This window comes from Salvelinus fontinalis, chromosome 34 (assembly GCF_029448725.1).
Source record: "Salvelinus fontinalis isolate EN_2023a chromosome 34, ASM2944872v1, whole genome shotgun sequence".
In the NCBI taxonomy this organism is placed as follows: domain Eukaryota; kingdom Metazoa; phylum Chordata; class Actinopteri; order Salmoniformes; family Salmonidae; genus Salvelinus; species Salvelinus fontinalis.
Window position 1 is genome coordinate 10,020,304 of NC_074698.1, and position 27,527 is coordinate 10,047,830.

General features: G+C 41.1%; 1 protein-coding gene across 2 annotated transcripts in view; it reads right to left on the reverse strand.

The window, feature by feature from the left end:
• LOC129833051 (protein ELFN1-like) overlaps positions 1 to 27,527 on the reverse strand; it is a 92,724-nt gene that overhangs the window by 5,201 nt on the left and 59,996 nt on the right. The window lies entirely within an intron of this gene.

Here is a 27,527-nt window from a genome sequence, read left to right on the forward strand (position 1 = left end):
TCTAGTAATCTGTCATGTGTACTGCACATATCAAATCAAATCAAAGTTTATTTGTCACGTGCGCCGAATACAACAGGTGTAGACCTTACAGTGAAATGCTTACTTACAGGCTCTAACCAATAGTGCAAAAAAGGTATTAGGTGAACAATAGGTGAGTAAAGAAATAAAAACAACAGTAAAAAGACAGTGAAAAACAACAGTATGGATCCAAATAATCAAGACACATTTTTGTTTTGCACGTTAAGTAAAAATAGCAAATATCATTTTAAAGGCAAAACAGGATTAATGTGTATGCTTCCTCTTTCATTGCCATCCAATTATTTTGTACACAATTTCAGAGGTTCTTTGCGTTCCCTGTGGCATATTGCTATTAAAGGAAATCTTTGGCCAATTACCACTTGACAGGTTGGGGAAAGCAGGGTCCCTATTTTCACATCATTAACCTGGGCACTGTCAAACACAACTGAGTCCAACTAATGTTTAGATGCAGCATGACATTAATTAATTACTCTGCACCATACTGAAATGTTCCTTTGAAACTGTCTTCTCGAGAACCTTATAGATGTTTTAATGTCACGCCCTGACCATAGAGATCTTTTTATTCTCTATGTTGGTTAGGTCAGTGTGTGATTAAGGGTGGGTTATCTAGGGGAATTATATATCTATGTTGGCCTGGTATGGTTCCCAATCAGATGCAGTTGTTTATCGTTGTCACTGATTGGGGATCATATTTAGGTGGCCATTTCCCCATTGTGCTTTGTGGGATCTTGACTATGTATAGTTGCCTGTGAGCACTATTATAGAGTCACGTTTCGTTTGTTCGCTTTATTGTTTTTGTTCTTTGAGTTTTCTCTTCCTAATTAAAGGGATGGAAACATACCACGCTGCATCTTGGTCCAATTGTTATGACGATCGTGACATTTCATTTGACAACAGAAAGAGAACTTAATGTCTTTCAGTGCCATGGATGTATCTCTTAAACATCTTACGGTAACTACTGCGGATACAAACCGTGAACCAAAAATATCAAACTGTTCATTGTCAATTTAACCCTGTCAGATAGCTCCCCTGGGAAATTGCAGTGTTCCATTGGGTCTGGTTAAATCATTTGACCCAATCAATTTTATCAAAAAAAGGCACAGCACACAGACAGTCCAAACAGCCCAAGGTTTCCGAATAAAGTTGATAGCTGCAGGAGAAAACGTTGGAGCTGGGTGTGTAGCCTATAGATCCTGGTTTTATGGAGAGATATTAATGAATTGTTAATCATAAACAGCAGATGACCTCAGCATGGGAGGTGCTGAGAGGAAGGAAAGTCAAATGTTTAAGTATATGAGTCATTCTCGTAATAGTCTTAGGTATGAACTTGTACCACGGTCGACCAGCACAGCCGTGCTCATAATCAGCAGCAGTGGCCAGCGAGGAACACTGAGACACTTCGTCTTCCTGGAACAATACTTTTGTGTTTGGACAATGAATTGCATTCACTAGTTCCATTCAAAGAACTACCTTTTAACTTTGATATTCCCACCATACTAAATCATGATTATTTTTTCATTTCTTAACGGATTTCATTGTGCTGAAAAGAAAAAATTATGGGATAGGCTACTGCACGTGCCAATTACGATATTGACTTATATGTTATGACTGCATGCCAAATAGAAAAGTATTTGTTCTGCTTTTTGAGAATAAGAACTGAGGCTACAAAATGCTTATGGAGGAATGAAAATGATTTACTGCATGCCAGACATTTCTGAGTGAGAGGGGAAACATTTCATCTGCATTCACTAATGTGTAGTCAATACATCTTGCTGACCCAAGGCCTACAGTATACTTCATTGTCATTGGCACCTAGTATTGCTTTTTATCCAAACCTGAGCCACTTAACTAGCTTTCAAATCAGATTGGACTCAGTCAGTTATTCATTTTTCATTGTTAAAATTCAATATGATGGCAAACATAGCCACAGGAGGAACGCTCACCACCAAGGCAGGGGTCTCGGCTCAGAGCGATTAATTACATCTTCTTCGGTCCACTTAAAGCAGCCCAGACATCTCTGAGGGAGATATTTGTTTAGACCTCACAGAGATGTGTAGGCTACTGTACAGAACAACACCCGGTACCTCGTCTGCCATGCTTACTGCTGTCACACTTGAACATTTCTAAGAACAATGAGAATCAAGAAGACAACCAACCTCTAACCTGCAAAGACAGAGAGGGATTTGTGTATATTCATAATTTAACAAAGCCAATGATAGATGTTTAAATTATGAAAATTATGTTTATGAGGAGAAGTATTTTTTTTCTTCGTATTATACATATTATTCATATTAAGACCTGGAAGGATTCCTACTGTAGATGACGTTTTTTTTTTTTAAAGAAAGCAAATCAAATTTTAATCCAATCGAATACAATATATTAGAAATGCAAGTCACAGTTCGAGAAATGGTACTTGTGGACTTCCCTTAAGTAACATCAAATATTCAACTCTTCTAGAGCCGGTGACTGTTATTACAGCCATTAATTCATTGCGAATGGTGTGGGAGTGACTGACCATGAAAGTGGGCTGGAAACTCAAGTGATGGATAGGTTAATCATAGAGGACAGCAGTTGAATACTTTAAACCCAGAGGTATGTGGTGTGCGCCCTCATCACTAGCCTCTCTTAGCCCTCTGATGCAGCTGCTGACACAGGCCAGGAAGTGGATGTGTTGCCTTGTGAGAGGCCACAGAGGGTGAGAAGAAAGGTGTCCCTAGGTGTTAGAGGACATGGGCCTTTACATAAAGGGGACAATCATGTTGCTACAACAGGATAATTGTGACAGTTTATTGCAGAGGGAATACACCTCAAATTGGAACCGTGGACCTAAGGTCATTCCAGCAGTCTGTTGACCTTTCGTGTGGTCTGCCCACCACACTCCAATTAGGCCTAAACAAATGTTGTGTTGCCATCTAGCATTACTATCATAAATGAGGAAGTGAGCATATGTTTTCAGGAAGTGAAAATAACTAACAGCCATACCATGAACTCTAGGGCACAATACTGAACTGTTCATATTCAAAAACAAAACTGTCCACATTCCACGAACTGAAGGACAATATTAAGACAATTTCCATTGTTCAGTATCCTCTTACCGCACAGTGTACATGATGCTGGCTTGATTCTAATGGGAATCACTGATAATAGAGGAAGTATGTCCATTGTTCAACATAAACCTATTCAGGACTACACTGGTCAGCGTGTTTGCACATAAGTGCTGATTGGGCCAGAAACAGGGTCGTTGATTCATCACTATGTATTACTGACACAGTCATCAGTCAGGGGAAACGTCCCAGGGTTTTCATCTTCTCAATATGCTCTACCTTGAAAAGAACGTTTGTTATATCCGTGCAATGATTAATTATGCGCTTAGCACCTTTCATTCAAATCACTGCTGTAACTGAGTCCAGCCACTTCTACAAATAATACGCGTTTTCCATTTCAATTGAGGTGTTTAAGCCTAACTAAAACAAAAGAGTGGAGCCATTCGTAGCGCTGTCTTGTATGGGGGGGAAAGCATACTGTGGCTATGGATGAGTTCTGACAGTAGATATGTCCCACTGGATCGGAGGGAGCAGTGCTGAAGTAACCTACTGAGGGACTGTTTGTTTTGCTTGGATTTGTATGAGCCCTGAGGGAGAGATTACACATACATCTAAAGCCCAGCTTTGTCTACTCGTGCCTGTGTTATGTGTGAATCGTTAACCCGATGCATTTGAATACTAAATAAGGAAGCACACTGTAATACAGCACAGTAGCAAACTGGGTTGTCTCCCCTTCTCACATTTCTGCACCCTCACCATTCCCATAATCAATCTGTCCCCATACATACCAATGATCCTCCATTTTGGGTATGCGTTCTGTGGGGGACTTCGAAGCAGTGTTACAATAATTTACTTAGTTTCCATTGAGCTTGGGGACGTCTTGAGGCAGTAATATGCTGTGAGCTGCTCAACATAAAATGATAGGTGGATGTTTGCGTTTGACAGGTTTCTTTAAGGCTGGGGCCGTGCCCGGCCCCCTCACATCACTGTGTTCCACTGCTGTATGACATGGTCACCAGAGGAGGCTGGTAGGAGGAGCTATAAGAGGATGGGCTCATTGTAAAGACTGGAATGGAATAAATCAAATCAAAGTTTATTTGTCATGTGCGCCGAATACAACAGGTGTAGACCTTACAGTGAAATGCTTACTTACAGGCCCTAACCAACAGTGCGTATTAGGTGAACAATAGGTATTAGGTGAACAATAGATAAGTAAAGAAATAAAAACAACAGTAAAAAGACAGTGAAAAATAACAGTAGCGAGGCAATATACAGTAGTATAACTGGATCAAACTCATTAAACATGTGGAAACCGTTCCATTGATTCAATTCCAGGCATTACAATGACCCCGTCCTCCTATAGCCCCTCCCACCAGGCACCACTGATGGCCACACTTTATGTGGAGCACTCGTTTAATGTCTGTCCGTTGAAACTGGAGGATTTTGTTCGCACTGAAGAGGACTGTGCCCGTTGGCTGAACAAATGCATGTGGCCCAGATTGGAATCAAACGCACATGACGACGGCCTTTTTTGAGTACACGGATGGCATCTGTCTAAAGTATTTAAGTGACATTTAGTTTAGTATACCTATTTCCCACTATATCATGGGCATGGTAAAGTGGGTGGAGTCACTCTGTCACCTGCTAACCTAGACATAGAACAAGGAAGTACATTGTGCACCTCCATGCACTGTGTGGAACGCTCTGCAAGGAAATGCCAAAGGCTACCAATACAAAACCACCTACCACAAAAGTGCATTTACCAAGGGGCATTCAAATGTAATCACTTTTTAAACCCTCTGAAAGAAAGAAGGTTCCCGTTTGGAAACCCAAACCAAATGTTCCATGAAATGAATATGAAAAGTATGGCTCTGGGAAATATCTGGCGAGGCGAAACTTTTTAAAGAGAAAATTGTCTCCTATCATTGTCCCCTCCTTCTCTGACCTTTCTCGTAAATACCGGCTGGCAGTGTCTGAGAGCCGTCCTCAGCTCTCTCTTAGCATGGTGTTGTTGCAGGACCCCTTTAGGTGTTAAATGGAAGTTGAAGTTAAACCTGAAAAGACTATCTATCATTAATAATGCATAGAGGGGTTTGTTTGTCCGCTGTGACTCACTCCAGTGGGCTCCTCATCAATTCCACCACGGCTACTGCGGTCCACAGCATAATTACAACCCTGCTAGTTCGCCTTGTTAGAGTAACCCGCTGTTGCAAATGAATGTTAGTGATTTAGTAAACTACCTTTTGCATAAACAAACCTCTCATCATACATTCAGGTTTAGTGTCTCCGAGTGCTTTAATGCCCCCCTGGTGCCTATATGCTTAACAAACAAACACTGCAGTGCTAACTAATAAAATGGTGGAGATGGTGGGAAAAGAACAACCAACATTGGAATCCTTGTGTTTGCATTCGTTTCACCTAAATCAAATCAAATGTTATTATTTGTTAAATACTCGTGTTTAGCAGATGTCATTGCGGGTGTAGCGAAATGCTTGTAAAACGTGTCACATACTAAAAATGAGCTTAAGGCAGTTAGCGCAGCATGGCATGTTCGTCCTCAGAAGAGCCTATTGGTCTATTTGCAGCCCTGGACTCTTTCCCCATTGGCAGCAATCTCCATTGGCAGAAATCCCCATTGGCAGCAATCTCTATGGTCCAGTGGTAGTGTAGCCCTGAGGGCAGTAGGCCAGAACACCCAGGGCATCAGAGCCAAGCTCCTCTCCCAGTGGACCCCCAGGCAGCCCAGGCAGCCATTCCCCAGTCTACTTGTTCCCATTGAGGCCCTGCTGCATGCAGGGTAATGATGGATTTTCTTGTCATCCCCTGTGAACAACTAATGACGCCCTGATTCAATGGCCGTACATTAAGTTATTGTAAATTCCCACTGTTCTGCTTGCTCAGGGCACTTTCATACACTTACATAGCTACACTTTTTTGCATTGAATATGTTATTGATGGATTTTATTTGAGAGAGATACTGTATTCTCCATAAGCAGTCAGCATTGAGGAAAGATACTTCTTTCAAATTATGTTTAATTGAGAGTGTAGATGCTATTTGATCTTTGTTGTAAGTAGTTGCCTTCAAAGTGCCTACAATTAACACATTGGGGCAATACATAGACCCAATGTTAACCAATTGACAACTGACATAACACAGCGTAACTGAGGCCAACTAGCATTACTGTTTGATAGGAGGGGGCAGACAAGGGTGCTTCGGAAGCTGAGAGCTCATGTTACCTTGAAGGGAAGTCTTTCAATGCACTGAATTCAAGTCTGTGATTGCGAGACAGGCTTCTGCTCTCATATGCGGAGCCTCTGGGGTTCTCTCCTCCGCAGCGGAGAGCCAGGGCTTCAAGGCAAAGACATGACAGAATCTCCCATAAGCCTCGTGGATGAAACAGATACAGTAACTAGTGCAACTGTCTCCCAATGAGGTATACTGTATGTAAAGCTGTCATACTGTATCCTATCTCTCTCTCTCTCTCTCTCTCTCTCTCTCTCTCTGTCTCTGTCTCTGTCTCTATCTCTATCTCTGTCTCTCCCTCTCTCTTGCTCTCTTGGAGGAAAACACACATTTGCAAATTGTATTAGACAGCCTGTATTGGTCAGAAGGACACAGTGAGACTGGATTCTCAGTTTAATCTGGTCATATCTGTACTGCTATATATAGTCATGTTATCTCCCTCTCATGTCTATGTGTCCAAGGCCTCACCCCCCCGTCCCTGCTGTTCGTCTTTATATCTTGCTCCGTCTTTCTCTTGTGGATAGTGACGGTGCCTCAGTCCCCTGAGACTGTCCTCATCCCTCCCAATGACTGCCCTTTATTTGATGTCATTGAAAATGCATGCGCTTCTTGCTGGGAAAGAAAGAAAAAGGTAAAGATGGGCGACCAGAAGTGGAGAATCAATTGAGCTGAAATGGAACTGCTTCTCTTGGGGAAGAAAAACATTGTGCTCACTGAGGTACTGAATTGCTTTGGAGAGAAAGGGAGGAGGTGGATGCATGCTTCAGCTATATCCAAGGATATTAAAGTCATGCATTAATTACTAAAAGGAATATTGCCTGGAATTGAATGGAATGTTCTCCCTAGCCCCCAATCCTGTTTGTTTGGAAATGTGCTTGCTTCCTTTGTGGCATCAATGGCATACTTTGTGGACATGCCAGGCCTCTTCAGAAAAAGGGCCTCGTACAGGAGCACAAACAGCTGCAAGGCACTGCACACTAATGAGTTTATATCTAACTTTACTTCCCTGATAAGTGAGGGGTATTGTGCCGCAGCTCTGCGATTTGAATTGTTTTTCAGACAAAGCCCTTTTCTTTCCCCATGACAATTGGAATCGCCTCATATAAATTCAGCCAGGAAAAGCTTTCACAATGGTATTTATCTCAATGTAGGAGAATGAATGTCACCGCAGTGATCAAAAACGTGACGAAAACGAATAAAGGAAATACGTAATGATAAAGTTGTGAATGTGGAGATGCACACAATTTCCAGGTTCGTGCTCTCAATGTGCTCTTCAGACATTCTTTGAAACCACTTGAAATGCAGTACTCATGACCTTCTACAGCAGAGGCAGAAAAGGACGTGTAGCAAGAACTGTACCAGTTTTCTTAATGTTTTGCTAGATTGCTTTTCAGTGTTGTCACATACGGTATATCCTGTGGTGGTGTTGGGGGATGGTGGTTGTGGTGGAATGACACGCTTGCACTATGTATGGACAGTGCACTACAAACCAGCTAACAACTTCAGCACGATGGACAGCAGCAAGGGATAAAAGGTCAACCAATGCATAAAGACGTAGGATCTTAATTTGAGTCAGTTTTCTACAGCAGGAACATAATCCTGCAGTAACAGGAAATGTGGATTATTATGTGGATTATAATTTATCTATATTTATTTAGGGTTGATACATTTTTCATAAAGGAAAATCAAGTCTGAAATTTCAAAGTGGCAATTACAATCTTCAGAAGCCTTTTTAAACCTCAAATACACTACACGTTTTACATTTTCTGCATTGCAGGAACGTTCTCCTGCAACTGGGTGATCAAATTAAGATGTTGCATCAGTATGAAGTGCTGGAAGAAGGAAGTAAGGCTGCGTTTACACAGGCAGCCCAATGCTGATCTTTTGCCCAATTGTTGGCAAAGAGCTGATCTGATTGGTCAAAAGACCAATTAGTGGAAAAATATCATAATTGTGCTGCCTGTGTAAACGCAGCCTTACACAACTCTTCCCCACAGGGGGAATCCTAAAGATCAACAGTTATCGTTTCGTCAGGATGAACTGTAATATATGTAAATGTTGACCATTTGTGCGGAATCTATTTCAAATGCATATCTACTGGGAGAGCACTTTGTAAGATGCTGAAAACAGCTCCACTTGCTCACCCAAATGAGGGTGAAACTGTGCTCACCCTTTTGCATGCCTGTTTCCATCTCCCCCCAGCTAATTACTCTAAATAGCCAATTAGCCACATATATTAGCATTTCATACATCCACCTCCATCATAAATCTAGCTTAAGTGTAGTGTATTTGGTCATTTTGAAGGTAGAACATTTGCTTAAATAGTGAATGATTGGGCTAATTAAGAGCTTGAGGGCCAAGGGTTGAGGCCAACTATGCAAGTCCAGACCTCCAGAATTAGAATTTGACACAAATGTTCTACTCTACAACAGGCTATTTGGTATTCCTGACGGTGTGATGCTTTGTAAAACTTTAAATGACTTACTGCTCTGGCATCTCTTGTAAATTCCCAATACCACACTCAATTGTTCTTCAGTGGATCGAGTCCTTCAACAGGCTGATGACCTAGTACGATTCTCACCTTTCCAGGGAGCAAGAAATCTCATTACAAAGCACAAACTCCATTCTGGATGGGCCTTTAAAAAAAGATGATAAGCCATGGAGAATGGCTTAGAATTACAGTGTGCACTGATGGAAACAGTAGCCTTAATGGATAGAGCTTTTAGAGCTAAAGTCATATCCAAAGTGGAGTTATTGGGAACTGCAGTATGAAAGCACTTCGTACAGTTTGCTCAGTTGGTACAATGAGCAAAAAAAGAAAATATAATCGTCTGAAACTGTAGATCTAATATACAAAACCTTCCTTTAACAACATTCATTGATTTGCAACATAAACAAACTAAAGGGTTATTGATTTGTCGCAACAATAATTGTGCATTATGCCACAGACTTGTATTGAGTAAACTTGTAGACAATTCAATTATACTAAGGCCTATTACAAACCAATTGAGGTTTTGTCAGAATTGTCTTGACCAACAGCAGTAGAACGAATCCAATGAGAAAACAATTAGGTTGTAGACAGCCTGTATTTGTCATAAGAACAAGGAGAGCACAACCAACACTTACAGTTTAATTTAATTCCGTTCATGTAAGAGTAAGATACAACTTGGGATAATACCTGCAGGTTTTATTGCAATTTTACAGACCATCAACTCAGCACTCACTTCTCTGGCCTTTGAGCCCACCAGCTGCCGACACCTCTCCTGCTGCTGACTCAAGACATGGCAGGCTAAACTGGGATCTACTGTACAGTCTTACATGGATAGTTCACCCAAATTACAAAATTACATATTGGTTTCCTTACGCTGTAAGCAGTCTTTGGACAAGGTTTGGCAGCAACCCATGCTTTGGTTTAGTTTCCCTGGCACTCTTTCCAACGTTTTAGCATTTGTGGCACAAATCCCATTCAAGTCATGGTACTGATATTAGAATTTTTCGCACATTGTATTCAAATAATCTATGTGACTTTGTTAAGCTTCACAATCAATTTCAATACTTTCGGGTGATTTGGACATGATGCGCGGTAAATGCTAATATCGGTACCATAACTTGAATGGGATTTGTGCCAAAAATGCTAAAAGGTTAGCATTTAAAAATGGTACAAGGGAAATAAAACCAAAGCACGGATTACTGTCATACCTTGTCCATAGACTGCTTACAGGGTAAGAAAACCAATGTGTCATTTTGTATTTTAAGTGAACTATCCCTTTAAGTGTGACGCTAGACGGATCACATATTGTAAAGCCTGAGTGTTTGTATTGATATGTTCCATTTGCCTGCTGCACCGTCCTGCTGCTGTTGTCAGTACATGTTGTGTCATACTGTATATAGGGGCTGTCTGTACGGTAAAATCAGTGCATGAAGTTCATGTCTGCTAACTATGCGTGTACAGGAACAACAGCACTAATTTCCTCTTCTTGTCAATTACTTTGCTCTGCCAACGCAGCTTTCTACCCCACCAATTAACCTTCTGAAACCGAGTGGAGTTCCTCAATCAAATTATGCCGTGGGAGAACCAGGGTTCTGAGTGACAGCGAACCCTGCCTCAGCACTCTCATTAAGAGGATATGAGCAGAATGATTCACTGTCTCCTCCTTTTTCTCCACTCAAGTCCATCAAATTACACATTAACATTTTTTTTATCCGTCCAGGAACCTGTGAGGTTACATGGCGTGTTTAGGGACAGAACACTGACACTGTGTGATATCCAGCTTGGCCAAAAACAAATGTCAGGGTGGCCAAAAACAGATTGGTGGGAGACAGAGAACACCTGGGGGCCTGAGCTTAAAGGTCATGAACAGTCAAAATCATGTTTTTCATGAAATTGGATGATATTTGAGGGAAACGAGATCAAAATATGATGACCAAAGTATGAAAAATGACTGTTGCTTCTACATTGATAAAGTTTGATCATAAAGTTACTGGCCCCCTCCCACTAGGATTCATTATTAAGGGGACAAGGTGACATCACCTTAACTCTCATTTTAATACACCAATGGTAACATGATATTCTCTTACCTAATTGAAATAAGTACCGGCTTGTAACCAACATCGGTGTGTTTGCAGAGGGACGTGGTTTAAATAGCTTGACTAAAGTGTCAGCAAATATAATTAAGAGTTTACCCTATTAATCTACGGCAAAGATAATTATATGTTTCACCTGTCATCTGTATCGGATGTTAGCTAGTTACTGGCTATCTAGGACTTCAGCCAACACGGAACAAAAAGGGGGGGTAGGTGTTGTCATTCAAAACTCAGACGCAGTTGTCAAGTCAACTCATCTGTCAGTGTTGCTGTGAACAGCATCAAAAGAAACATGCCAAATGGGAGATGAATAAAAATCTATATATATCATTGATGCAATTTCAATGTTGTTTGAGTTGCTTTGTGTATCACCAAATTAGCTTGGATGATCTCACTGCAACACTGCTCACTGCATCCAAGTTTCTTGACATAGGAGTTTCAAAGAGCTGTCAGTCAAGGTGAGCTCATGAATATAAGCTCTCCGCCCACTCAGCCCGTCTTTTCAAACTTCCTGGTAGTTAGCCATGAGTACTTTTCAGAACTTTTCAGAATGACTGTTCAGGACCTTTAACCTAGCGAAGAGATTCTCACTGTTGAAATCCCAACAGCACCTGGAACCACTACAGCAGAGTCCACTGTATGTCTGTGACACTGTGACTCACCTGCCCAAGGACCAAGTCCCTACATCAACATAACATTGCAGAATGTGGGGAGAAGCTATTTCACAGCCAACACGTAGGTCTTATTTCAGAGATGTATTTGTTGTTTCCTTGAATCATTCTTCTGCCAGATTCTTACGCACACAGTCTGTAGTCCTTATGCCAATCATTTTACATTATCAGCACTCAGTGGAGTTACTGTATATAATGTACATATTAAGTTGTTGTATTTTAACTATTGATTAATACATGGAATGTTGGGAGATAAGGAAGGTACTTTGGCAATCTATCGTTGGTGATTTGTAGACATGTTAAAAAAACAATGCATAATGTTCAAGGCATAAGCACTGTTGGTTTGTGAAAAAATATCAAAAATTTTTTTTTATATGAATACACCAGCAAATTGCTCTTCTTTATCTTTTTAAATACTAATCACAATTCCCTGACATAATTTTTCATGCTGCATGTCTTATGATAATGGCTTTGTGTGGTTGTTTACGTTTAATATGTCCGCCAATAATGGAACTGCAGTCTGGACTCTTAGGCTAATTGTTGCAAGTCCCTATTCAGCTTTAAAAGCTCCAGCGAACCAGAGAACGGCATTACACATATCAACCCCCAATGCTCTCCCAGTCTGTGGTGACAAGGAACTATGCCAATAATAGACATGGCACATCTGATTCACTCTGACCTTGGCAGCCCTCAGAGGTCACCGTCCCTCTCCAATACATCACCCATAAAGAAACCAAGCCTGCCTGATAATAGTGCTGTGGCAGCTGTATCATGAACACATATGGTCCTGCAGCCGCCACCATGATGTGCAATGCATCTTTATTAAAAGTTGGCTCGGGAGTCAAGACGTGGAACATAGAAGCATTAGCATAAGACTACAGGTAGTGAGCCTTTATGTGCATCTCTTTGTTTTACTTTACTTTCATACAGTATTCTGCAGTGCTCGTATTTTCTACTCTGTGTCTATTTCAACTTCTCTTCAATGATTATCTGAGCATTTCCTTTCAGCTTGTAACATGACTCCTCAACACTTGGCGATGCAGACATCTGATTCAGTAGAGTTGAAGATGGAAATACCTGTAGTGGTTACTGAATATACTGTATCCTCCGACTTAGCGACAGATAAGGAAATACAATCTACTTAGTCATTCTGCTTCGTCATGCTGTAGTCATTTCAGTACAAGAAGCATGTTCAGAATAATCTATGTTTGTGACTGTACATGATAGGCTACATCTCCTTGTCACTATGGAGATACTGTACAATATCTCTAACCTCCATTCCCAAACATAGAAGATATGAGTAGCAGATGATAGCAGTCAGCAACGGAATGAAGGAAAGCTTCAGGATTGGATGAGATAGTAAGGAATGGAATCAATCATTGAGAGGCACAGTGGCAGCAAGGACATTGGGCTTGTCAGACGATTCCACTGGCCACATTTGATCTATACAGAAAGCCTCAGACTCCTGGCTGGAGAAAGCGATGGAAATAGGAAGGTTGGAGGCAAAATGGAAACATTGAAAGCTGTCTAGTGAGATGGCTATGTTGGGGAATAAAATTGTTTTCGTCTTTTGAAATGAAAGAATTTGACATGGTATATATTCCAGAGAGGACAATATGGAAGGGATTTTTTTTTTTAGTTAAGTTTAAGCTATACTGAACTGACAGGGTAGGATGTCTGGCATACAGTATCACAAAAAAAATGAATAGTAAAGTTATACTCAGAGGGGAGGTAGGCAAGAACATGCTGGTGGAAAGAATATTATCTCAATTAAGGTGGGAGTGATGCAACAGTTTAACATTTAAATGCTGACTGCTGGTAGAATTTATCTGTCACAAAATGTTCTGATAAAATTTGTCAGCATTTGCATTTTTATTGCTATTGTCCATTTGAATGTTCTCCCAAAAACTCATTGATAATGGGATGAGCATTTGCGAGGCTGTGTATGAGCAGATGCTACCTCACGTAAAAGGCAGAACAGACATCAAATGCGATGCTACATTCCCTGTGAAAATGAAAGAATCAAGTGCTTAAGTTACAGCCCTCCCAAGTAATGTCACAGCTATGCTGGTACCCTTCTGCTTCGATATACAGCAGTTCCCTTCCCTGGCAGCACGTCTTCTTCCACAGCAGCAGCCTGGCTGTGGAAGCTGCACCCTCCATCCGCCCACCCACAGTGATCCACAGGTTCCCTCACAAACAGGGATGATGGAGTCACCAATACCCAACCAAGCAACATCAGGTGTTCCTCTGGCAGGTGTCATGTCATTTTGTGTTCCCAGTGGCTGGTGCCTTCCTGGCCTGACAGCTTCACAGCTACTCACACTAGCAATTATACATAAAGTATAAGTGCCATGTATTCATATTTCTATCATGTTTATGCACTTACTGGAGTTACTTCACAACAAAATATGAAGTTAGGAGGGCTACTTTTGTGCAGTAGAGTAAAATTGAATATTTTGAGTTATGTAAAGCAACAAAAAAAAGAGTCTCAATAATACTGAAATATATCTAAACCAACTTCACAAAAGATTTCAAACAAAAGCTTGTTCTGTAATTTTGAGACTTACTCTTTAATAATTGCCTCAACAACATTAATAATGAAGTGTATCCAGGAGCTGTGTCCATTGTAAAATATGAATACTGTCGGAAGCGTACAAAGGGTACATGTGCTGTAATGATCCCTCGATTAATAACGTTCTGAATTTAATTAGCTATCGAGTATCTTTGTTGAGTTCCCTTGAACCGAGTTCTAATACGGTTCACTGCAGAGACATGTTTCACAATCCATAGCTGTTTTGTTCCCACAGTGACACATTCAAGGTCTTTGCCTGTTACATAAATAGTTGAGAGACAAGAAGGTGCAGATACAGAAAGAGACAGACTAATACAAAAGACAGGTTATTTTCTTAAATACTCCCTCCACACTCGCTGTAATAATCACAGAATGCTAGGATTGATGGCTCCGTGGCGGGGGCCACTTAAATAAAAAATCCACACATATGTCGACACACTCCTGGACGGTCTGACAGCAGTTTATTTTGTCGTTTGATGTGATGATCCGATTAGAGTTGATAATCATGACATGTATCTGTAGTGCATGTCTGATGAGGTATAAACCAGCTTACAGTGCAGAATGTGTTGTAGGGAGGCTCCAGCGGGGAGAATGCTGGCTTATAGTCAGCAACTATAATCTAATCTATTCTGAAGGAGAGGCTCAGGTATAGATGTAAAGATCAAGACTAGATTGGATGCCATCCTCTAATTACTTTTGACACAATTACCCTTATAGAGCAATATGGGAGTTCTCTCTAAGGTCCTCTTAACTCAGTCAGAGTGCTCTCCTCTGAACTTTGTCCCAGACCCAATCCTTTGAGCAGACGGGGCACTCGCCCAAATTAATTAAGGTTTCAATTAGTCACGCTAAATGGAGCCTCATCCAAAACGGATTGGATGGGATACAGAGACTGGTGCCTTTAGGCTACTTTGAAAAGAAAGACATGTGAACTGAGTCATCCTCATCAAAATAATCCAGGACCCATTGAAGATGCAGGTTTGATACCTGCAGGGAAATGAGAAACCTGAACTGTAGCTTTCTTCCATTGATCGTTAGTATTATTCCAAATAAGAGTCTCCCTTGGGGGTAAGCATCTGCTATACAGCACAGTGTGTGGTGGGATTTAGGCTGAAGTGAATTTAGACACGGAATGACTGTACTCATCCGTTCATATTACATTGATGAGCTAACTACAGTATGTAAAGATTGGACAGTAGAAATGTAGTCTTTCATACCAATTTGAACTCTGAAAAGAAAGATTACATTGAAGTGTTTGCCAAAATAGTAAGCTATTGTTAGAGCCAAGGGTTGACTAAGCCCTGGTGTGAGGAAAAACGGAGTAGGATAACCAGTATTCAAACTTAAAAGGATTCGTCTGCCAGTAGATGGCACTTTTCCCACTTCACACGGTCTACTATCTCACCTCCCACAATTCGGTTATCACTGAGATCACTGCAAACATCTCAAAAGCATTACTACGGCAGCCTACACATGTAAAATGAATCCTGTAAAAGGGAGACAGTCTATGATATGTTCTTTCTTCAAGTACTGTACATTCAGCACAAACAGTTTCCAAAATTGTTTTTTAAATCCTTTCAAGCTATTTCAAGGAAATTCTCAACGCAAGATCACATTACATTAGAAAACACCAACACGCATCTCTCCGTCTGGCCAATAATGTTCTCCTTCAGAGAACCGTGCATTCTGAGTCATGTTCAGTGTTGCCATACATTATTTACAGAACAGACTTATTTAACAGTGGTTTATGTCTGGAACAATAGTAACAAGTCACCAACAGCAGCTATGACCAATAGGGTCTCACCAAATATTATCAATTGTTTTAAGTACAGGTATGCCCAATTGTTCCTTCAATGTGTTTTCATACACAGTCTCAGCATTTACGAAACTGGCAAACGACTTCAGCAGAACGATTCCCAGTGTTCTTACAACACGAGATTGAATAGTAAATGTTACAAATACATCTTCAAAGGGGCGGCAGGCAGCCTAGTGGTTAGAGCAATGGGCCAGTAACAGAAAGGTTGCTAGATTGAATCCCCGAGCTGACAAGGTAAAAATCTGTCGTTCTGCCCTTGAACAAGGCAGTTAACAGGCCGTCATTGTAAATAAGAATGTGTTCTTAACGTTAAATAAAGGTTAAATAAATTAAAAATATAATTAAAATAGGAAATGCACCTTTTGATGAGTGTGGGGGAGGGGAGGCATAAAAACAGATGGTCAAAGATCCTACTTTAAAGGTGAGTGGCCTCAGGTCTAAGCTTTTGTTGTGAGCTGTAAAAGATAAACCAAAGCCTGTACCGTTCCTTTCCTCGCCTGAGTACGCTACAAAGTGAAGTGAAGGCAATTCTTCAATCTCATGTACTATGCGCGTAAATAAAACATTCCTTGTGCAATCCGTCACTCGTTATGTGAATCAGAGCATCAGATATTCACATGTTAAATGGATTTCCAATTGTCACAATATTACAAAGCCCCACCCCCCAACCAACCGTTCAATCTCTATCCGGGAGCTTGACATGACTTGAAGGTCAACTGGGGTGGCTAGCTGGCGTCAATGTGAATGGGATGTGATGGAACAGAGAGCACAAATGAAGTTTCACGCAGGGCAACCTAGTCACAGCTTACTGTCAGCAGTGAGGAGAGAATCGTCAGGGGTGTCTGTAATAAATGGGTGACAGCTGTCTCTCAACACGGCATCCATCTCCCTGTTTTAACTTACATTTATTTTCCTCATGATTGCCTCTCGCAATGCTAATTCGCTGTGGAGCAGACTGCGCCAGCCTCCATTAACGAGCTAGTTTGCGCCGCGACACTAATCACACTCATTATTAATCATGAAGTGTAAACCAACCATTTACCCGTTTCAATATGGACGATCCCCTCATGAGGAATACAGCATGCTTCATCCATCTTGTCGCAAGGTCACAGTAAAATAGTAAGCAACGATACCCCACTTTGGTTTTATAATGTCACACTGTATTTAAGACATTACCATGGTGATATGGCGCTAACGTAATCATTAATAGTGCCTGCGGAGCAAATAAGCAGGTCTGATCACTGCTCTCGGGGCTGAATGAAATAGAATGACTGAGACATGAACAGGCATTCTATTTCATTCCGCCCTTGAGAGCACTGATCATGTCTATCTTCGCATTACTGGAACGCAGGGATGGAAAAATCACCACAGGAACAAGGCCTATATATGTTTCAGTTTGCAAGTCACAACGGCAGTTTGCATGAGAGCGTGCCTTTGAAGACTGGGAAAGAAAGGGTTAAATCCCCTCTCTGCTGAGTTTGAGAAGCATCAATGGCTGACTCTATAATGTTGTTTTATGATCACTTTATGTGTCCACCTAAAGGCTCCCTCTTGAACTCCATCTTTCATGGGCTAATCATAGATGGTCTGTGGTAATCCATTCAAATGACTCTTCACTTCAATGAATTACTGTTCCAGGTGGACTAGAACCGGGCACTTAAAGCTAGAACCCTTAATTGAAGCACTAACAAAGCCCCACCCCGCCTGTGTTTTAGTAAAAAGCTGAGGGAGGGCCTGAAGAAATGTAACCACTCTCAAATTCATAGACAGAGATGCAGATACAAGGACTGACCATCCATGATATCTAAATGATAGTTTTAACACTTTTTTTTAAGGCTATACAGTGTTTGTTTACATTTACATTGTTTACAAACATTGGAATTCAACAACCTTGTATTCTGGGTTCTGATGGGTTACGACTGTTGTACTAATAAGCTCATGAGGCATTTACAGTATAAGTAATATTCTTCAAGAATCAATGGGTATACACTGAGTATACCTAACATTAGGAACACCTTCCTAATATTGAGGTCCACCCCTCCTTATGCCCTCAGAACAGCCTCAATTCGTCGGGGCATGGACTCTACGAGGTGTCGAAAGCTTTTCACGGGAATGCTGGCCCATGTTGGAGGTGTACCTGGGAAGTATTTCAAGGCCTACCCTCAAACTCAGTGCCTCTTTGCTTGACATCATGGGGAAATCAAAAGAAATCAGTCAAGACCTCAGAAAGAAAAAAGTAGACCTCCACAATTCTGCTTCATCCTTGGGAGAATTTTACAAACGCCTGAAGGTACCACGTTCATCTGTACAAACAATATACGCAAGTATAAACACCGCGGGACCACGCAGCCGTCATACCGCTCAGGAAGGAGACACGTTCTGTCTCCTAGACGTGAACGTACTTTGGTGTGAAAAGTGCAAATCAATCCCAGAACAACAGAAAAGGACAGTGTGAAGATGCTGGAGGAAACAGGTACAAAAGTATCTATATCCACAGTAAAACGAGTCCTATATCGACATAGCCTGAAATGCCGCTCAGCAAGAGAAAAAATCCACTGCTCCAAAACCGCCATAAAAAAAGCCAAACTATGGTTTGCAACTACACATGTGGACAAAGATCATACTTTTTGGAGAAATGTCCTCTGGTCTGATGAAACAAATATAGAACTGTTTGGCCATAATGACCATCGTTATGTTTGGAGGAAAAAGGGGGAGGCTTGCAAGTCGAAGAGCACCATCCTAACCGTGAAGCACGGGGGTGGCAGCATCATGTTGTGGGGGTGCTTTGCTGCAGGAGGGACTGATGCACTTCACAAAATAGATGGCATCATGTGGTAGGAAAATTATGTGGATATATTGAAGCAACATCTCAAGACATCAGTCAGGAAGTTAAAGCTTGGTCGCATATGGGTCTTCCAAATGGACAATGACCCCAAGCATTCTTCCAAAGTTGTGGCAAAATGGCTTTAAGGACAACAAAGTCAAGGTATTGGAGTGGCCATCACAAAGCCCTGACCTCAATCCCATAGAAAATGTATTGGCAGAACTGAAAAAGTGTGTGCGAGCAAGGAGGCCTACAAACCTGACTCGGTTGCACCAGCTCTGTCAGGGTGAATGGGCCAAAATTCACCCAACTTGTTGTGGGAAGCTTGTGGAAGGCTACTCAAAACACTTGACAGAAGTTGAACAATTTAAAGGCAATGCTACGAAATACTAATTGAGTGTATGTAAACTTCTGACCCACTGGGAATGTGATGAAATAAATAAAAACTGAAATAAATCATTCTCTCTACTATTATTCTGACATTTCACATTCTTAAAATAAAGTGGTGATCCTAACTGACCTACAACGGGGAATTTTTACTAGGATTAAATGTCAGGAATTGTAAAAAAACTGAGTTTAAATGTATTTGACTGTCACGCCCTGACCTTATTTCCTTTTTTATGTCTCTATTTTGGTTTGGTCAGGGCGTGAGTTGGGGTGGGCATTCTATGTTTTGTGTTCTATGTTTTCTATTTCTGTGTGTTTGGCCGGGTGTGGTTCTCAATCAGAGGCAGCTGTCTATCGTTGTCTCTGATTGAGAACCATACTTAGGTATCCTTTTCCCCCCTGTGTTTTGTGGGTAGTTGTTTTCTGTCTTTGTGTCTGTACCAGACAGCACTGTTTCGTTTCATTCCCTTTGTTATTTTGTTTAGTGTTCTGTTTTTAATAATACCATGAACATTGACCACGCTGCGCTTTGGTTCGATGATTCTTCATCTTCTTCAGACGACGAACGTTACATTGGCTAAGGTGTATGTAAACTTCTGACTTCACCTGTACATGTAGGTAGAGTTAAAGTGACTGTGCATAGATAATAAACAGAGAGTAGCAGCAGCATAAAAGGGGGGCTTCCTCTGACACCGTCTGGTATAGAGATCCTGGATGGCAGGAAGCTTGGCCCCAGTGACGTACTGGGCCGTATGCACTACCCTCTGTAGAGCCTTGTGGTCGGAGGCCGAGCAGTTGCCATACCAGGCAGTGATGCAACCAGTCAGGATGCTGTCGATGGTGCAGCTGTAGAACCTGAGAATCTGAGAACCCATGCCAAGTCTTTTCAGTCTCCTGAGGTGGAATAGGTTTTGTTGTGCCCTTTTCACGACTGTCTTGGTGTGTTTGGACCATGATAGTTTGTTGGTGATGTGGACACCAAGGAACTTGAAGCTCTCAACCTGCCCCACTACAGCCCTATCGATGAGAATGGTGGTGTGCTCGGTCGTCCTTTTCCTGTAGTCCACAATCATCTCCCTTGTCTTGATCACGTTCAGGGAGAGGTTGTTATCCTGGCACTACACAACATATAGTCTGTCTCATATTAGTCGTTGATCAGGACTACCACTGTATTGTTGTCGGCAAACTTAATGATGGTATTGGCCATGCAGTCATGGGTGAACAGGGAGTACAGGAGGGGACCATTCCTGATAAACACAAACTGTTGAGTGTGAAAAACCCAGTAGTGTTGCAGTTCTTGACACAAACCGGTGAGCCTGGCACCTACTACCATACCCTGTTCATAGTTACTTAAATCTTTTGTCTTGCCCATTCACCCTCTGAATGGCAAAGATACACAATCCATGTTTCAATTGTCTAAAGGCTTAAAAATCCTTCTTTAACCTGTCATCTACACTGATTGAAGTGGATTTAACAAGTGACATTAATAAGGGATCGTAGCTTTCACCTGGATTCACCTGGTCAGTTTATGTCATGGAAAGAGCAGGTGTCCTTAATGTTTTGTATACTCATTAGGACTGGAGCTGGCTTGACCACCATCTCCTAGTGGCTAGTAATGGGTAGTCTATGGTGTTGTAGGTCCATTGTGTCACGTTTCTGACCTTATTTACTTTGTTTTGTCTTTGTTTTGTTGGTCAGGGCGTGAGTTGGGTGGGTATTATCTAGGTTGTCTGTTTCTATGTGGGGTTTTCTAGTTTGGCCTGATATGGTTCTCAATCAGAGGCAGCTGTCATTCATTGTCTCTGATTGGGAACCATATTTAGGTAGCCTGTTTTCACTGTTGGTTTGTGGGTGTTTGTTTCCTGTGTCAGTGTTTGTGCCACACGGGACTGTTTTTGGTTAGATTCTCTTTGTTATTTTGTATTGTGTCATGTTCAGTTGTTTCTATTAAAACATGGACACTTACAAACGCTGCGTTTTGGTCTGATCCCTGCTACACCTCCTCTTCAGACGAAGAGGAGGAAATCTGCCATTACAGAAACACCCACCAACCAAGGACCAAGTAGCGTGGTAAAGGACAGCAGCAGCAGCGGGCAAAAGACACAGGATTCATGGACTTGGGAGGAGATTCTGGACGGCAAAGGACCCTGGACTCAGCCAGGGGAATATCGCCGTCCCAGGACAGAGTTGGAGGCAGCGAAGACAGAGAGGCGCTGGTATGAGAAGGCAGCACGGCGGCGCGGTTGGAAGCCTGAGAGTCAGCCCCAAAAATTTCTTGGGGGGCACACGGGGGGTGTGGCTAAGCCAGGTAGGAGACCTGAGCCAACTCCCCGTGCTTACCGTGGAGAGAGAGGGCGTCGTACTGGTCAGGCACCGTGTTATGCGGTGGAGCGCACGGTGTCCCCAGTACGCGTGCTTAGCCCGGTGCGGTACATTCCAGCTCCTCGTATCGGCCGGGCTAGAGTGGGCATCGAGCCAGGTGCCATGAAGCCGGCTCAACGCATCTGGTCTCCAGTGCGAAGAGGAGGAAATCTGCCGTTACACATTGCTGCTTTACATTCAACCTCAGCTGTTACGTTCAAGGATATTTGACGGCTGTTTCTTGTAGACTAAATATAGAACATGGAAATCAATTGTGTTGATTGAGCACCACTGGGCCCTGGCCTTTTCACAGGTGTTTGTGGATGTTTTCATTTGAATTCTCATAACTGTGTTTTTCCTTGAATTCAGGCTGTAGTTATATGAATCGTAACGCATCACATTTAGCAGGCTGCAGGAAAAAAACATTGGCAGAATGCATCATCAAGCCTGTTTGTTGATTAAAATGTTGTTCTCTCAATCCAGGCTCTGTCAGGTTGGATAGGATTGCACTGGGGAAATGTTACCTATGTTTGCTTCACTGAAAGTGATAAAAGCACCTCAAATAAATCACAAGGTCACTCCTATGCCTCCAACCCTTAACCTGTCTCAGCACTGAATACATTGCCCCCACAGTATCAATTTAGTATTGATACCTGTATCAGTTATGTATGAAACTTACAAAAAAAATAGGTGCCATTTGTCTTTCTCTGGGTACCAACATATATACAGTACCAGTCAAAAGTTTGGACATACCTACTCATTCAAGGGTTTTTCTTTATTTGTAACATTTTCTATGTTGTAGAATAATAGTGAAGACATCAAACCTATGAAATAACATATATGGAATTATGTAGTAACCCAAAAATATATTTTATATTTGAGATTTTTCAAAGTAGCCACCCTTTGCCTTAATGACAGCTTTGCACACTCTTGGCATTCGCTCAACCAGCTTCATGAGGTAGTCACCTGGAATGCATTTCAATTAACAGGTGTGCCTTGCTAATTTGTGGAATTTCTTTCCTTCTTAATGCGTTTGAGCCAATCAGTTATGTTGTGACAAGGTAGAGGTGGTATACTATTTGGTAAAAGACCAAGTCCATATTATGGCAAGAACAGGTCAGTCAATACGGAACATTTCAATAACATTTGAGGACCGCCACAGGAAAGGATTACTCAGATTTACCTCTACTGCGGAGGATAAGTTCATGAATTGCAGCCCAAATAAATGCTTCACAGAGTTCTAGTAACAGACACATCTCAACATCAACTGTTCAGAGGAGACTGAGTGAATCAGGCCTTAATGCACAGGTGTCAAACTCATTCCACGGGGGGCCGAGTGTCTGCGGGTTTTCACTCCTCCCTTATACTTGATTGATGAATTAACATCACTAATTAGTTAGGAACTCCCCACACCTGGTTGTCTAGGGCTTTATTGAAAGGAAAAACCAAAAACCTGCAGACACTAGGCCCTCCGTGGAATGAGTTTGACACCCCTGCCTTAATGATTGAATTGCTGCAAAGAAACCACTACTAACGGACACCAATAAGAAGAAGAGAGTTGCTTGGGCCAAGAAACACGAGCAATGGACATTAGACCACTGGAAAGTCAACATTTTAGATTTTAGTTTCCAACCGCCGTGTCTGTGAGACGCAGAGTAGGTGAACGGATGATCTCTGCATGTGTGGTTCCCACTGTGAAGCATGGAGGAGGAGGTGTGATGGTGTGGGGGTGCTTTGCTGGTGAAACTGTCAGTGATTTATTTAGAATTCAAGGCACACTTAACCAGCATGGCTACCACAGCATTCTGCAGCGATATGCCATCCCATCTAGTTTGCTCATTGTGGGATTATCATGTGTTTTTCAACAGGACAATGACCCAAAACACATCTCCAGGCTGTGTAAGGGCTATCTTTCAAAATAGAGTGATGGAGTGCTGCTTCAGATGACCTGGCCTCCACAATCCCCTGACTTCAACCCAATTGAGATGGTTTAGGATGAGTTGGACTGCAGAGTGAAGGAAAAGTAGCCAACAAGTGCTCAGCATATGTGGGAACTCCTTCAAGACTATTGGAAAAGCATTCCTCATGAAGCTGGTTGAGAGAATGCCAAGAGTGTGCAAAGCTGTCACCAAGGCAAAGGGTGCCTCCTTTGAAGAATCTGAAATATAAAATATATTTTTATTTGTTTAACACTTTTTTGGTTTCTACATGATTACATATGTATAATTTCATAGTTTTGATGTTTTCACTATTATTCTACATTGTAGAAGATAGTAAAAATAAAGAAAAACCCTTGAATGAGTAGGTGTGTCAAAACTTTTGACTGGTACTGTATATAAAAACAACTAATCAGAAGACTGGTATCTGATAGTTTCGACCAGGTCTCAGAGCATTTTGTATTATTCTGTATGTAAATCCAATACAGTCCATTTAGTATGATATGTTACATTTTGTATGGCATGTATTCCTTTTTTCAAAGCTTTAAAATTGCGTATAGATTGTTGCTTCCATCAATGTAATTGTCTGCATCATTTCCAATCACCCATATATTTTTTTGTTTGAACGTAGGCCTTGAAATACATCCACAGGTACACCTCCAATTGACTCAAATGATGTCAATTAGCCTATCAGAATCTTCTAAAGCCATGACATCATTTTCTGGAATTTTCCAAGCTGTTTAAAGGCACAGTCAACTTAGTGTAAACTTCTGACCCACTGGAATTGTGATACAGAGAATTATAAGTGAAATAATCTGTCTGTAAACAATTGTTGGAAAAATTACTTGTGTCATGCACAAAGTAGATGTCCTAACCGACTTGCCAAAACTATAGTTTGTTCACAGGAAATGTGTGGAATGGTTGAAAAACTAGTTTTAATGACTCCAACCTAAGTGTAGGTAAACTTCCAACTTCAACTGTATATATATATATATATATTCATACATATACACATATATATACATACATACATACACATACATGTATACATATATACACATACACACTTTTCTTTAGAATATACCCCTCCCTCAATTGGAGTAAACTAACAAACAATAACACTTAGGCTTTTACTGCCGGCGTATACATTCTATACACATTTTACAGACACAATCTATTTTACAATAGTGATATTATGTTTGTTTTTAGTCCTGGCCTTCCTCTATTTCTGATGTTCATCCAGTTTGATTTCTATTTGCCATATATTTGTAACTGTGCTATTTCACAAAAGTTCAGATCCTATATACATTTTACAGACCCCGTATGTTTTACATTGGTTATCGTGTTGTTATTAGTCCCACCCTTAGCTATTAGTCCCACCCTTAGCTCCATTCAACCCCTCCCATCTATCTCTTAACATCATCCATATTGGATTTCTATTTGCCATATTATTTTTCAACTGTGCTGTGGTGCTTCACAAAAGTACTGAACCTTTCTATTCTCATAGCTTCTACAGATTGTAAATTAAAGATAACATGTTTTGCTAAAATAATTATAATATCATTGATCGATTGACTATGACTTTTCAAATGAGTTCTAGGTAAACGTTGCAATTCTTCAGCCATTCCTGGACCTGTGACCAAAAAACGAGTATGGACAGTACCAGAATAAATGATCTAATGACTCTGCCTCCTCGCAGCAAAATCAGCAGAGCTGGGAAGATTGTATCCTTCATATATGGCATGTATTAATTTGTGGATGTCCATCCCCCATTTTGTATGATATGTTATGAATTCCAATTCGTATTATATGTTATGAATTTGCTTAACTTACAATATGTTACGAATTTGCAAAATGTACTATATGTTACGAATTTGCTAAACTTGACATTTGACAAATTCTAGCTAGGTGGCTAATGTTAGCTAGGCTAGGGGTTAGTGGTAAGGGTTAAGGTTAGGGTTAAGTTTAGGAGTTAGGTAAAAGGGTTAAGGTTAGGGGAAGGGTTAGCTAACATGCTAAGAAGTTGCAAAGTACCTACAAAGTAGGTTGTTCATGATGAGTTTCGAACTCTCAACCTTTGGGTTGCTAGACACTTGTGTTATACACCACTTATCCACCTCGACCAGCCTTAAGTAACCATCCGTCTTATCTAACCATACCAAACGTAACCTATCATACTAATTTGTGTGTCCCGGATTTACATGTACTATGTTACGTCTAGTCTATGAGACCAGGCTGATAGTTCTTGTTCCTCTCACCATTAGAAGTTAACATAGAGATAATATTTCACAAACTGCACCTTATCAGAGGTGTGATTGGCGTTTCTTCATATTCTCACCATCCAGTGTGCAGTGGCACTACGGTGCTAAATGTCAGTCAGTGGAGATGAGAAGCAGTTTAAAGCTGATGCTGCACAGACCTACTCTACTCTTTTTAAATTACTCATATCGATAAAATGATTGTACAGGGGAGTTAATGGCCATGGGAGGGAAAAGCACCAGGGATCCCCTTGATGATGGAAATTGTGACATTTGGCATATGCAAATGTGCAGATTTTTGCTGCAGAACAGCATTCATGACATAGTGGAAACATATTTACAACAAATAGTATTTTGTTGTGTGAGACATACTGCATGTGGCTTGAAAAATAACAGCTCTATAGGACAGCGACGGATCTCAACATTTCAGTTCTCGCTTGAGGTATTTTACAATAACTTCACCTATACAGTAGCCTTCACAGAGTATGATATTCTTATAATACGTTTTTTTTCTCCTCCAGATAAATGCAATTTTGAGGAAGAATGACCTCACTGCACAGTATGTGTGTGAGGGATAGTATATTTGCAGCACAACCATATGAGACAAACAATAAATAGGAAGCCTCTGTGATTCAAGGCCATAGGTGAAGGGAGCATGAAGGTTAGCAGTGGAAATCTATTCCGAGTCTATGTCAGTCAACGTTCTCTCATGTCATGAGCATGTCTTCCAGGGAGGGTTCTCAGTCCTCTAGTCTCACTAGTAGTGGAAGATTTACTGTCCCCACTGGGGCTTTAATGATAAGGCCTGGATGTACAGAATAAAGAAAAACAAATAAAACCTCCCCTGTCTCTATAACTTAGAGGGTAAACGTTTTAAACACTGCCATACTGGTTTCTTACTACTCTCCATTTTGTGTCATATTGCACATAATGCCACAGTGAATCTTGATCTCAATCTCCTCTACAGTACCATGGGAACAATAGGCGATGTTCCATAGTTTTAACACAGCATTCTTTCTGGACAGGCTCTGTCCCTTGTGACACGTGTCAAAGAAAGCAGCTTGGCACAGAGGGCCCTCACCTCTTTTCAACTGTTTAACTTCCAGACGTCCTAAACATCCGCCAAAGCAAAGTGTCAATCACAGGTTCAAAGTGGTCATTAAAGACCATACTCACAGTCTGTATTGTCTCCTCAGTTTCAAGGCTCAGTTAGAGGAGCTAAATAGAATGAGTGCATGGACTTGAAGTTGACCCCTTGGATCATCCTCAGATGAGAAGTCAACATGTTGCTTTTTACTAAAGTAGGGCTCCCGAGGGCAGTACATCACCACTGTCTACACTAGAGAGATTAAATCAACGCCAGTCAATTGATCTAGCTATCCAGGCGTTCACATTGATGTGTTCAACTGTGATAACATTTTGAAGTCCTTCCAAATGTGCCACTCTCGCTCGTGATTGACAAAGACACATCAAAAGCCAATTTGGCTCACATTGAAATCTAGTTGCCATGGACACTGACATTTTTTTTATTTATTTATTTAACCTTTATTTAACCAGGTAGGCAAATTGAGAACACGTTCTCATTTACAATTGCGACCTGGCCAAGATAAAGCAAAGCAGTTCGACACATACAACAACACATAGTTACACATGGAGTAAAAACAAACATATAGTCAATAATACAGTGAAAAAGATAAAAAAATAAGTCTATATACAATGTGAGCAAGTGAGGTGAGATAAGGGAGGTGAAGGCAAACAGATATATGTATAAATAAATAAAAATATAA